Genomic DNA, 14162 nt, shown 5'->3' on the forward strand with positions numbered 1-14162 from the left:
AAAAGGTGTCCACTAATTTCTATGAACCCTCGTAGTCCTTCACAGCAAACAGGTGCTACTTATGGCTGGTGTAGTGAAGGGGGTGTTGCAGACCCAAACAAGATGCCCTTAGATTAGTTCAGGGTGCACGAAAAGTCAAATATAAAGGGGTTGCTAATGGCTATTACTTCCTTTAAGTACAAAGTTCCGTGCATTACTAATTCCGCACTTTGTGAAGTCGTTTTTTGTTTTCTTTTTTGTAGGTGACAAATCTATGATGGCCACAATCTAAGTTTGTCTTTACAAGAAACTCACCCATCCACTGGATAGTTCAAGCGCGGCAATCTCTGGCACTCTTACTAAAATGAATGGAATGGTAGTGCACCTGCGCGACCTCTGCTCCATTCCCTTAGAGACCAACCAGACTCGTTTTCAGAATTAGTGGACATTCCAGGTGTCGGCCCCCCCACCCATCCATCATTTTTCATGCATCCCGAGGATGTGTGAAAACTTGAAAAAAACATTAAGGCCTCCTGCACACGGGCGGATTTGCATTGCGAAATCTGGAGTGGGATTCCGCCTCCGGATTGTGCAGCAAATCCAGCCCATAGTATGCTATGAGAAATCGCGATTTCCTGCCCACAAGTGGAAATCGATTGCAATTTTCTGCTCGTGGGGGAGAAATCGTAGCATGCTGCGGTTCTCTGCGGGATATGCACAGACAGCTTCCATTGTGGTCAATGTGAAGGAGACCGTCCCGCGGCACTTCCACAATGAGCACTACAGAAGTATCGCGGGATCCACGCCATTGCCGGTGGCTACTGTGCATGCTCGACAGAGTGCCGGTTGGCACATTCGCAGCACAGAAAGACGCCACCAGACAGGTACGCAGGGGTCAGCAGCCGGGCACTGGGTCGAACTCCACTGCAGGAATCCCACATGCAGGGTCCAACCCGCCTGTGTGTAGGAGGCCAAAGGCCTCATGTCCACTAGGAAATTGGGGCCCGCGCGGATTCTCCATGCAGAATCCCGCAGCGGGTCCCTCCTTTTCCGCGGACATGAGACCTGCAAATAGATTTTTCTTACCTGTACGGACACAGTGGATCTGCCCTCCTTCGTGGCCGGATTCTTCGGCCCGGTGGATGTGCTTGGCACGTCGAAAGCGTGCAGCGCGAATGCACCGTGCACTCTTTCTTTATTTGAACTCCTGCTCTCCCACGCCAGAGAGCAGAAAGCCAGCTGCGGGTGTGCCGCGGAAACAAACAGCTTCTACGGAAGCGCGCGGGAGACATGCAGAAAATGGAGCATGCTGCGGGTGATTTCCCACACGTGCGATCCATGCGGCAGGGAAAAAGGACATCCGCAGGTATTTACACACCTGCGGGTATATAATGCATCCCTATGGTCGCTGAAAACACGTGCAGGACACCCGTGCAGATTTTGTAATCATAATTGTCCAGTGGACATGAGGCCTAAGTCTCTGGAATATCCCTTTAAAAAGGAGAGCTTAAGCTTTTGTTACGATTTGCACTGGACACTCGCAACCTCATTTAAGGGAGCTGTCTGAATTGTAAGAACTCTGGAATCCCCTTCACCATGCATTAAAATGAGTAAGTCAGCGGTCTGGGTTAAAAACAAAACGATAACACCAAATCAAAGGAACGGACCCACCTGGCATAAACTGTCATGCCTCCTGGTGGTCCGCTACACATGTGGCCTGTGAAGGTGTTTAAGTAAAAGCAGTTTGTTACCAGAGCGTCCCAAAAGGAGAGAGCGGGGAAGGGATCCAAGACTTTACGAGGCTCAGTGTTAAAAAACAAATAAAACAGCAACCAAGAGTTTAGACTTTGTGTTTGAAAAAGGAGATACAATTGTCCGAAACGGGTCGCTCTGTACTGTACCTTTTGTTTGTCTATAATAAACATTTTGAACAATCCACTCAACGTTGGAACCGGCCTCATGTTTGAGGAAGAACACCTGTTGAATTTTGGCTTTTCTGGATAACAGAGGGAGGAGGCTGTTCTGTAGACGTATGTTAGAGTATACAGGACAGCGCTCCATGGGATTGCCCTGCAAAGCTCCGATGTCGGACGAGACGTTTCTAACATTATGCAGGACAGCACTCTGATGTCGGAGGCTGTTCTGCATATGTGTGTTGCAGTATGCAGGACAGCTCTCCATCTGGTGGAGCGCTGTCCTGCATAATGTAACATACATTTGCAAAACAGCCTCCAAAACAACATGCAGAGCAGGGCTCCAAGAACACAGACAAACACAACAGCCTCCGATACAGTAAGCAGGACAGCGCTCCAACAACCTACATATGCAGAACAGCCTCTGACATTGCAGCGCTGCCCTGCATACAGTATGCTGGGTATTAGTGTATCTTGACGCCACCGGAAGCTAGGGGTTTGATAGGAGGAACTCCCCTCTCACACCCCTAGCTCCTGAGAGTGCCAAGGCTGGCAGGTCCTTGTCTGCAGGCTTACGCTCAGGGTAACGTGTTATTAGGCTTACATTATTACCTGTAAATGCTGCCATGTTACTGCTGTAACATGGCAACATAAACATGTAATAATGCAAACCTAATAACACGTTACCCTGAACCTAAGGTCCCCCAGCTCACATTTGGCGGCCTCAGCGCTTGTTCTCCGCTGCATGCATAGTCAGCTCAGTCTCGGACGCTTGCAGCTGCCGCGCTCACAAGTACTGCACCGCCACTGTGAGAGTGAGGTCCCTGGACGCCCCTTCCATCCTGAGAGATGGTGCTTCTTCTCCGCCACCGTGAGAGTGAGATGTGTGCCAGCCGTTCCCCTACTTACAGCTGCCGGGCAGAGCGGTTATGCTACGTGTGTGTGTGGGTGTTGGTGGTGGTGGTGGTGGTGGTGGGGGGGTTGGGGGGAGATAGGAGGGGAAAGCCGGCAGCGTCTGCTCCTGCATCGGGTGGCTGCCGGATAACACTGTGTCTTCCCCCGACCATATCGCTTGCCGGCAGTATGTGGAACTCACTTCGGTTGCAGGTGGGGATACCTATTGTGCAGCGCCGCAGGCTGTAGTGCCCTTCCAGAAGCTATGTGACAGGCTGCTGTGCAGCCAATCAGGTACAGGGGGCGTGAACCCCGTCAATCTTGAGTCCACCAGGACTTCCTGGTGGCATCAAGATACACTAATACCGGAATGCTGTTCTGTATACTGTAACATACATATAGCTATGCAGAAAAATCAGACGAAGGCCAACAGGATTAATGTCGGACGAGGGCCAACAGTGGGTTGGAAATTGTTATTTTAAAAATTGCTAATAAAATCATCATGACAGTTAATTTTTAGGTGTTTCTATTGAGTAATTCCAAGAAATCCAAAATGCACTTTCCCACCCAAAATAAATAAGAGCTGGGGAGTGTGGGGTGGTAGGGAAATTAGATTGGAAAGGGTTAATATCATATTTGAGTGCAGGATTTTATTAGTTGCTGTTTTAAATGCAATAAAACAACAAATGGCTATATACTCTCCTCTCCTGCCGGGTCCCACAACATGCTCAGCCCCCCGCTTTGGTCTTTGTTTATAGCTGCGGCCCCGCCCAGGATGTCACGGGGGGGGGGGGGGGCAGCAGCCAATAACAGAGGTCAGCGATCAATCACTAAGGCCCAATGGCCACGGGTGGATTTGATTTGTGGCACGCACGAGGGAGATCTGCAAATTAAGCAGCTCATACATATGCATTAGTCTCTGCAAAAGAATTAAAAGCATGCGTATGTCATTTTTCCCCCCTGAGTGTGAATTGCATGCGTGGGAGAAAATTGTAGCACGCTTCATTTTCTGCGGATTCCCGCATGGATGGCTTCCATTGAAGTCAATTGAAGCCGTCCGATCTTCGGGAACACATGCAGCTGACACTTTGGACATACCACAGATCCTGCGGGAAAGCAGCAGATTTGAAAAAGAAAAAAAATAGAAGAGGACTGCGCATGTGCCGGGCGAGTGTGTCAGCAGGAGAATCCGCCGTGCAGAAGAAAGATCCAGTCGCGACTGAGGAGACTCGCCGGAGAGGTAAGAAAATGTCCCATGGCCACGGGCGAACTCTGTGCAGAATTCCGCACTTAGAATCCGTGCCTGCCGTGGACCTGGGCCCAAGCGCCGTTAATGGCTGCAGCCTTGTGACATCTCGTAAACCAGGCAGGACTGCAGCTGTAAGCAGAGACCAGAGCGGGGGACCGAGAACCGTCTTGGTATCCATTGGGAGCGGGGAGAGCGGAGTATATTACCACTTGTTATCTTAACACATGGGGAAGGAGTTGTTCCGAGTTCTTACAACCCATTCAACATCAACACTGCATTCTTTATGATTAGACAGCATTGAAAATCCGTAAAGTGATTTGTCCCCGCTACTCCGGGCTGTCAGTTTAAAGGGACTGCCCAGGTATTGTGTAACATGCATCCAAATAATAAAAGCAGTTGTACTTCCCTGTCCCCCGGTGATCCAGCGCTGCGGCCCCGCGGTCCTACTAGTCTTTGTTTAGCAGCGGAAACCCCTTGACCTCTGCAGCCAATCAGAGACCACAGTTGGCAGGAGGATGGCACGTAACCTCTGCAACAGTCAAGTGGTGGCCATTCCTAAAGCCCCGGAGGACCGCGGTGCTGGGGGGAGGAGGACGGGTAAGTACCGCTGCCTTTATTGCTTTTAGAAGATTTGGATCCATTTTTAAGAAAAGCTCATCACACCAAGACAACCCCTCTAACGATGGCCCGGGCTCTTAAGGCGGTTTTCACATCTGCGTCGGCAGTTCTGTTACAGAAGCAGCAAAGGGGATTCTCCCGACCGAATCGGTCTTATGATGTAACCGAACAGACCCCACTGACTACAACGGGGCTCATTCAGTTTCCAAGTTACGAGTAACGATCAATTAAAGTTTCCACCATACAAATAACGGCCATCTCTTCACTATTATAACCTTATATCGCACACAGGAGCCGCCATCAGCAAAGTACATGCAAAAGCATCTATCACATCAATGTACGCAGCACCCCCGCAGGCACCACAGCTACACACCGTCCATCACTCCCAGCTCTGCACTACTGCAGCTCCCAGATCACAACCAGTTAGTAGACAGAGCTAACAATACTGATGGGGGATCCACAAGAATGAGGAGACGTGCTGTGCACCGCTAATCCTCGTCCCCAGCATCTATAGCAGGCTGGGTGCTGTCTCCTACCTCCAGTCCTGAGCCGGCACAGTAGTGTGAAGTAAGCCGGAAGCCGCTTGTACACATCAGATGATGCTCCGGGCAGTGACGCCGACACACTCGGCCCCGCCCAGCTCCTTCTAACTAAGCCACCGCCGCACAGGATTATGGGATTTGGGCGGGACTCGTGTCTTGGCGCGCGGGGATTGGTGCTGGAAGCTTCTCCGGCGGAGCCGCAGCGGTGTGGAGGCTCCTGCTCGGACGGTTGTGGCGCCGGCTATATCTGTAGCTCCTAGTTCAGTGGTCACAGCGGGGCTTGTGTCAGTCAGGGAGTAATGGTGGCTGCATGTGTTATCTCCACAGTTTCGCTCACATTTCTCATCCCCATTAAGCACCCGGCGGTTTCTCTTCACCTCATGTTTTTCTTCCAAGAACCAGGAGGGAGATTTGGGAAACTGCCTAAAAGAAAATCTGTTTTAGTTGCCCATAGCAACCCATCACAGAGCAGCTTCCATTTCTTATAGCTCCTATTGGTTGCTATGGGCAACAAAGACAGGTTTATAAATCTGCCCCCATAACTTTAGTAGTCTTAGGCTGGGTTCACACGTGGCGTATTTCTGTCGGAAATCTCGCGGTTGGCCACAGCAAAAACCGCGGCGGCGGCTTTGAAGCGGCCCAGCCGCTCGCTTTTCCGTTGCGGCCGGCGCTCCCATAGAGGAGAGCGCAGCCGCGACGAAAATAAACAAAAAAGTAAATAGACATGCTGCATCTTCTGAAACTGCGGCCGCCACAGCCGCGGTTTCAGCCGGACTTACCGCAGCGGATTGGTCGTCCCGTGTGGACGAGATTTCTGAGAAATCTCGTCCACATGGCTGGCTAATCCCGAGATTAGCGGCCGCGGGTGGATTTGCAGGGGCGAAATTCCGTCCGGCAAATCCGCCCTGTGTGAACCCAGCCTTAGGCCTCCCTCACACGGGGCGTTTTGTACAGCGTTTAACGCTGCCTTTTCAGCCCAGCGCTATACGCTGTACAACACTCCCATTCATTTCAATGGGGCTGCTCACACAGGGCTGAAAACACAGCGCCTTCCAATGCTGCGCTTTGACAGCGATGCAAGTTCTATTTTGGGGCGTTTTCAGCCCTGCGTCGCCCATTAAAATGAATGGGCAGCAGTTTTAGCACTGCTGAAAATGCGGCAACACTTGGTGCCGCGTTTTTGGCAGCGTTAACCGCTCGCCGATTTTCGGGGTGAGGGCTTGCAATAGAAGCCCTACCCCGAAAATCAGTCCCAGCTAGGTAGAGAGAAAAAAAAAAAAGCAATACTTACCTAGCCGCTGCAGTCCGGGTCATGGCCGCTGGTCTCTGCCGCTGATCCGGGCTTTTTCGGCACTCCCAAGTCTATTGCTGTAGGCCAGGTTTGAGAACCCCGCCTCCAGCAATAGAGTGCTGTGATTGGTTATCGGCACGCTCGATGTCCAATCACAGCCCTTCATTGACTGTCTCAGCCAATCAGCGCCGGCAAGCTCTGATTGGCTGAGACAGTCAATGAAGGTCTGTGATTGGACATAGAGCAAGCGGCAACAACCAATCACAGCACTCTATTGCTGGAGGCGGGGTTCTCAAACCTGGCCTACGGCAATAGACTTGTTAGTGCAGAGGAAGCCCGAGTCAGCGGCTGCAACCCGGACTGCAGTGGCTAGGTGAGTATTACTTTTTTTTTTCTTTTCAGCATCCTTGGCTGCGTTTTCAGCCGAGCTGAAAACGCTGGCATAAAGTATGCCAGCGCTGCGGAAACTGGGGGGATCTGCAGTAAACGCAGCGTTGAAAAACGCTGCGTTTCTGCAAACGCCCTGTGTGAGGGAGGCCTTAGGTTGTTTTCACACGGCCGAGAAAATCGAGTGAGAGTTCTGTGTTGTAAGATGCATAAATCTCGCAGGAATATGAACCTTATTCTTTTGAATGGGGATTGTGCAGATGAGTGATGGAAAAAAATATATATATTTCACCTGCACTGTGATGTGGGAAACAAGTGGCACCTATCTGTGGTACCTACCTACCTGACTGCTCATTCAGTGTCTCCTTTGCTGGCTCTATCTCCCCTCCTCTTCCCCTTGCTGTTGGGGTCCCCCAGGGCTCCGTCCTCGTCCCCCTCCTTTTCTCCATCTCCATTTCCCCTATTGGACAAACCATCAGGAGATTTGGCCTCCAATACCACCTCTATGCTGATGACACCCAGCTATACACCTCTTCCCGTGACGTCTTCACCTTCCTCCAAAACATCACTGACTGTCCGCTGTCTCTAAAACCATGTCCTCTCTCTACCTAAAATTGAAGCTCTCTCAAACTGACCTACTGGTGTTCCCGCCATCTGCTAGCCGACCTCATCCTGACATCTCCATCTTAGTGAGTGGCACCACCATAACTCCTAGACAGCACACCCGCTGCCATGGGGTCATATGCGACTCAGATCTCTACTTTACCCCCTACATCCAACCTGTGGCCTGAACTTGTCAGCTCACCTCAAGAACATTGCAAGAATCCGCCCTTTTCTCACCATGGACACGCTAAAAGTGCTTACTGTTGCCCTCATCCATTTTCGCCTCGATTATTGCAACTCGCTGATCAGCCTCCCCCACACCAGACTCTACCCTCTCCAATCCATCCTGAATGCGGCAGCCAGGCTCATCTTCCTGTCTAGCCACTACGCAATGCCTCTGCCCTGTGCTGGTCACTGCACTGGCTGCCCGTCAAATACAGAATTCAATTTAAACTCACTACTTTCATCCATAAAGCCCTGCACAGCGCAGCGCCCCCCTAAATTGCCTGCCTCCCTCATCTCAATCCATCACCCAGCCCGGGCTCTCCGCTCTGCTAATGAAATCAGACTGAGTTCCACGTTAATTCGAACCTCTTGTTCCTGCCTCCAAGACTTCTCCAGAGCAGCACCAGTCCTCTGGAATGCGCTACCCAAAACTACCCGCGCCATCCCTGATTCACAAAACTTCAGGTGTGCTCTAAAAATGCACCTCTTTAGGGAGGCATACCATATTCCCTAAACCAATCTGTACTTTGCCTGAAAACGTGCTTCCTGTACTAGTATCTGCAACCCTTGCTAGCCACCATCAACCGCCCCCTGTAGTCACACCAATTCAGCAACTACACTGCTTAATGTCTGACCATTGTTTATGTATATAGCACCCCTCACTCTCCACCTCACCATACCATACACATCTCCAGCCCCTTTACCTTCTGTATCACCCTGTTATTTGTATGTCAGCTCGTTGGAGCAGGACCCTCACCCCTACTGTTTCCATCAACTGATTACTCTATAACCATGGTTTTTGTACTTTGTCTTACTGTATCCCCCTGTTTTTGTAAGCACTGCGGAATATATTTAGTGCTATACAAATGAAGATTATTATTCTTATTTAGGCGTGTCCTCGCATCACCCATCATTTTCAATGTGGCCGGTGGTAGCATGGCACCACATTCTAGGTTGTTGAAAACAATTGGTGAAACTGCAATCCTCCACCACAGCTGACAGAGCTAAAGATAAGAACACCTCGCATTCATGGGGAAATTGCATGTTGGCGATGATGATATCGGACCGTGATTTGCGTCCTGATATCACACTCGCCCGTGTGAAAGCCTTATTGGGTTGTTCTCACACTTGCGTTAGGGCTCAGTTCAGGGTTTCCGTCTGCTCTGTTTTTGAAGCAGGTAAACCATTTTTACCCCCATAGATTTCTACGGGGTTTCCAGAAAACGAAAAGCAAACTGAAAAGTTTCCATTTGCTTCCATCCCATCAGGTTTCTATTTTTTTGGGGGAAAAAATAACGCTGCAGACAACGCTATTTTCTTCCCCCAAAACCTGAAACCTAGCTCAACAGAAGCAAACTGAAGCTTTTCAGTTTTATTTTACTGTGTTCCCCGAAAATAAGACCTACCATGATTTTCGGAGGGATGGAGGAGGAGGGCTTGAAATATCCCTACCCTGAAAATAAGCCCTAGCTACATTACCTAAAAAAAAAAGACAATACTTACCTAGCAGGCACCGTCCAGGTCCCTCGGGGGGTCTTGCTTCAGTCCTCGGCAGCTGACAGAAGATCGTTTCCTGGTAACAGAGTTTGTAAACCCCAGCTCCAGGATGTGACAGCTTTGATTGGTTCGTGAGTGTCACAGCTAAGCCAATCAATGCAGCGCTTGATGAACCAATCACAGCCATTTGGGGTTTACAAACAGTTACCAGCAAGCGATCTTCTGTCAGCAACTGCAAACAAGCTGCTGGAACTCGTGGTATAACGCTCCCATTGATTTCAATGGGAGCTTCGCAGACATGCCCTTAAACACAATTTTCGAGCGCTGTCTGTTTAACTTTTTGTGTTTAGCGCACCTCATCAATGATGGGGTATGCTAAAGCCTCTGTCAGAGGCAGGAACACTGCCAGCAAAAGTGAAATTGCGGTGCTCTGCTGCTGTTATAAGACGTCCCGCAAAAATAAGACCCATTCTTCTTGTGGGGCAAAAATTAATATAAGACAGGGTCTTATTTTTGGGGAAACAGTGTAGTTCGCACTAAAAAAGAAACAGAAAGATGGAAACCCTGAGCTGAGCCTTAACACAGGTGTGAATACAGTTTAGGGCAGGCAATAAACAGAAGAGCACCAATTGATTTCAATGGGTTCATACACATTTTCCGCACGCATTTTGGTCACGCAAAAAGAAATGTGAAAATGTTGTATTTTTCAGCAAATTTGCACACCAAAAATCCCTATAAAAATCAACGGAGGGTGCTCAAATGCAATGCACAAGGAGATGCGTGGAACACCGCATAACTGCTGGAATAAAAACATCTTGAAATCATTAGACAAATTAGCAATTTTACTCAGTGCGTCTTTGTGTCCCACACAAATGAACATGTCCTGCAAGCGGAAAAAGTACAGTAAAGTACCCCTACATGCGCGCAAAAAAGCCTTGTTCATAACGCAAAAGGCATTGCGCTAAGATGCAGGCAATTGCACCTAAGCTCGTAGGAAGTCAATCTTGGGGCTTGTTTTTTGAGGGAGGAATTATACACTGGGGAATACTTTTGAACAAAATTTCTGTTGACTACAGTTTTTCAGGTGATTTAGACTAACATAGGCATGCGGATTTTAAAAATGAAGTTTTCTTCTATCACGTCGGCTGTTTTCTCCACAGCTTATCTTAAGCCCATTACTCAAGCCTGGGTTGAGTCGAGCACTGGTGTTCTATTAGCTGAGAGCGTATCTCCCAAGTGGAGGAGAGTAATGGATGACTTTGACGACAGGGCGGAGAGGAGGCAGAGAGGGGGCGGGAGCTCAGTTCCTGCTCCTGGCTCTTCCATCCTCCCCCCTCTGCACGTGAGGACGATGTATATCGGCTCGGCATGAAAACCGAGCCGATATACGTTCGTGGGAGTGCAGCCTTAGTTTGTAAGGGATTTTATCAGCATGAGTTGAATGATTTGGCGTGAGATTTGGGACTATCAAGTCTTCAAAACTCCTAGCATTAAGGGCTAATTCCCATGGGCGGATTTCCTCCGTGTTGCCCTGCAGCTATTAGGTTCTCTTGAACCTAATAGCGCAATGCTCACGGTGCGGAATTCCGCACCGTAAAATCTCCCGTCCTCACCCGCGGCATGCTCTATTTGCCGCAGGCGTACGCAAGGACGGCTTCCATTGCAGTCAATGGAAGCCGCCCATCACGCTATCTTCCACTGTAGCACAGCGGAAGATAACGTAAAACCGCTTCCCCGCCTACCGCTAGCTGCGTCATATGACGCAGCCGGAGGGCCATGTGACGCTGTGGGCATGTCATATGATGCGGCCGGCACGTCACATGACGCTGCCGACGCGTCATGCGGTTCTGGAAACACTTCCTTTTTAGATAGTGTGGTGCAGATCTTGTGTGTGTTTGTCTCCTGGCTATGGTGGGAGTGGTATTAGGTGAGATATGCTTGGCTCACCTGTGGGTAATTTGTCAGGGCTGTTTAGCCTGGTCTGGTGCTTGACTTGGATGTGGTTTATTTGCAGTCATCCACTGGCTGTGGAGGAAGTCAGAGCTTGAAGCTGGTTACCCTGTTTACCTGAGTCTACACAAAGCTAAGTACAGCTGTCTATATCTGTTACATCTTGTTTGCTGTGGTATTCTCCGATCCCATGTAGGGTCAGCTAGTGGCCTAGGTACGTGGTCAGGTGTCCTCTTCTCGGGGTGGGTTATCTGCGTATAGGCAGGTCCATTCCCTGGGTAGGTTCATTAGGGACAACATTTCCATTGTTGCGGTTGTCTTTATTGTTTACTATTGGGTGTGCATTTGCATAGTATTTCAGGTTATGGATCCAGCACATCCCGTTTAGATGTGACATAATAAACCGCTTACACTTACTTGTTGGGATAACCTTGCTTTTATCTTGGTGTGGATTCCATTAAGGTTTTGGCAGACCAGCTAAGGATGCTGGCAAGTGAAGTCGCTGAGATTAAGCAGCGGCATCCAATTTTGATGGCTCCAGGTAAGAAGCCTAAGGTTGAGTTACCTGACCAATTCAAGAATTTGTCTTTCAGAGAGTCTTGCAGTCTTTACTTTAGGTTGCATCCTGTTTCCTCGGGGATCGCGTTGCAAAAGGGGGGGGTATTGTTATTTCCAGGCTGCATGGGGCTCCCCAGGCATGGGCTTTTTCTTTGCTTCCCTCCTCTGAAGCTTTGTCCACTGTGGATAGGTTTTATTCTTGCTCTAAATTTAATCAATGACGATCCCGATAAAGTGTCATTGGCAGAGAGAACAGGGAGACTCTTCTATTGGGGATTTTTGTGCTGAATTCTGCCATTGGGTGACAGAGATTCAGTGGAATGACCCTGCGTTACAAACCCAGTTTTATTCTGGTCAAGCCAATAAAATTAAAGATTTATTGGTTTCTTATCCTGTCCTCACAACCTTGATGATGCCATGTCCTTGGCCATCAGAGTTGGTCGACGGATTAGAGAAAGGCATAATCAGCTGTCCTCTACTTCACCTTTCATGCCGGATGATGGAGAGGAACCCATGCAACTGGGTTCATTAGTTGGCAACATCAGGAGAGGGGAGACGTTTTCAGTTAAAGGGCAGTGCTTCTTATGCAATCATACTGGACATTTTGTTTGGAATTGTCTTCCTCATAGGTCTCGGCTAGAAGAACTAGGGGGCCTGAAGGTGGGAGGGAAGTTCCCTCAAGGTCCACTGATTGCTTGGATGGCGTCCTCCAGGCTGGTTCTTCCTGCTGGGATCATTTTTGGGGGTGATAATGATCCGATCACAGTTTTTCTAGATTGTGGAGCTGGTGTCAACCTAATCGGTCAAACGCCTAGGGTTGGAGGTAAAACCTCTGTATTCACCCATTCCATTGTTCACCATCGATGCCTCTCCATTATCACAGAAGTATTTGAAGTTCTGTGTTCCAGATGTGTGTTTAAAGATTGGATTATTCCATAGTCTATCACTCTATATATCTTGGAATCCCTCCCAATGCAGGAAGTCTTAAGGTTGCATTTGCATAATCCTTTGGGGGATTGGGAGAAGAGAGACCTCTCTAAATGGAGTCCTTACTGTAATTCTTGTATATGTAAAGGTGTCTTTCATGCATATTGATGAATCGCTTGAATATACAGTGGTGCCTTGCATTAAGAGTTTAATTTGTTCCCTGATGGAGCTCTTAATCAAAAACACTTATGTCATATCAATTTTTCCCATTGAAATGAATAGAAAAGCCATTAATCCATTCTGGATCGCGAAGTTCTCCAACTGATTTCAATAGGGATGGTGTAACCCAATTAAAAGCAATAGGACGCTGGCACCCCCACAGTGATTTTTGGGGAAAAGCTTTAAATATAAGCCTTTCCTGAAAATCATCCCTAGCGCATCTAGCCGCTGATTGTTCTCCCTGCACTGCTCTAAAGCTTTTCAGCAGGCGGGGATTAAAAATGCAGGGAGAACAAGCGGCAGCTGGACACGCCTGAGCCCCAGCAGCGGCGGACAGGTGAGTATATATTTTTTACTACAGCTAGTGGTGGCCATATGACTCCACTGCACACTATCCAATCTTATATAGCCAATATTACTCTTAGTCCAGCCCCTGGGTGTGTCTACCAGACCATTCCCCCGTAATCAACATTGCAACGGTCAATAGAGACCCGCTTCCATGGTAACCAGGGAAGTTTATTCCCGGTCTAACACCTGATCCATATATTAAATACCTCAGAAGGACAACTCCCAACTGGTTGTATCCTAAGATGGAGCATCGCGATATAAACCATAATGGGATGTATAGATGCCACCGTATTGTATGAGACACCAGCCCCCTTGTTGCCTGACCGAAGGGTCATCAATGCCATGCCCCTTCCATTATGTCGCGTCCATTATTATCCTGTGACATATCTGTGAACATTTGCTGTAACTTAGCCTCTAGATCGTACAAACTTGTAGGCTGTCAAAATTAGTGTTCCAGATAGTCTCATACATGTTCTATTGGTGATAAATTTGGTGACCGGGCAGGCCACAGAAGTATGGTAGTATTATGGAGGCATTTCTGTGACATGCTTGTGTGTGTGGCTACGCATTATCTTGCTGGAAAATGTCTCTTGGAAGCCCCGCCATAAGAGGAACACCTGTTGCTGCAGGATGTCCTGAACATATGGCTGAGCGGTCATTGTCCCTCGTACCACTACTAGAGGTGATAGAATGTTGTATGCAAATAAAAAAGATTGAAAAATACCTCTACAGCGCCATCTATTGGATGGTAGCATTCCTTCAGATCAAAGTGACTTTATAAGTCTTATCAATGATTAAGAATAAGAAACCAAGCCAGAATCCATACACAGACTGTTTCAGGGTGATTGGCCCCTTAGCCGTGTGCAGCAGGCTTCTGGCTTAGTTTGTGAGAGGCCTATGATGTGGGTCAGAAGCAGTGTTGTGTCTCCTTAAGGAGAACACCCAAAAAGTATGTGGAGACA

General features: G+C 48.7%; 1 protein-coding gene across 2 annotated transcripts in view; it reads right to left on the reverse strand.

The window, feature by feature from the left end:
• The window catches only part of DNAJC10 (DnaJ heat shock protein family (Hsp40) member C10), a 43843-nt gene extending 38563 nt beyond the window's left edge, over positions 1-5280 (reverse strand). For both annotated transcript variants that reach the window (XM_066575750.1, XM_066575751.1), the window contains exon 1: positions 5190-5280. The gene's annotated coding sequence lies outside the window, so the exon portion shown is untranslated. The remainder of the gene's footprint in view (positions 1-5189) is intronic.
• Positions 5281-14162: the final 8882 nt, after the last annotated feature.

This window comes from Eleutherodactylus coqui, chromosome 8 (assembly GCF_035609145.1).
Source record: "Eleutherodactylus coqui strain aEleCoq1 chromosome 8, aEleCoq1.hap1, whole genome shotgun sequence".
Classification (NCBI taxonomy): domain Eukaryota; kingdom Metazoa; phylum Chordata; class Amphibia; order Anura; family Eleutherodactylidae; genus Eleutherodactylus; species Eleutherodactylus coqui.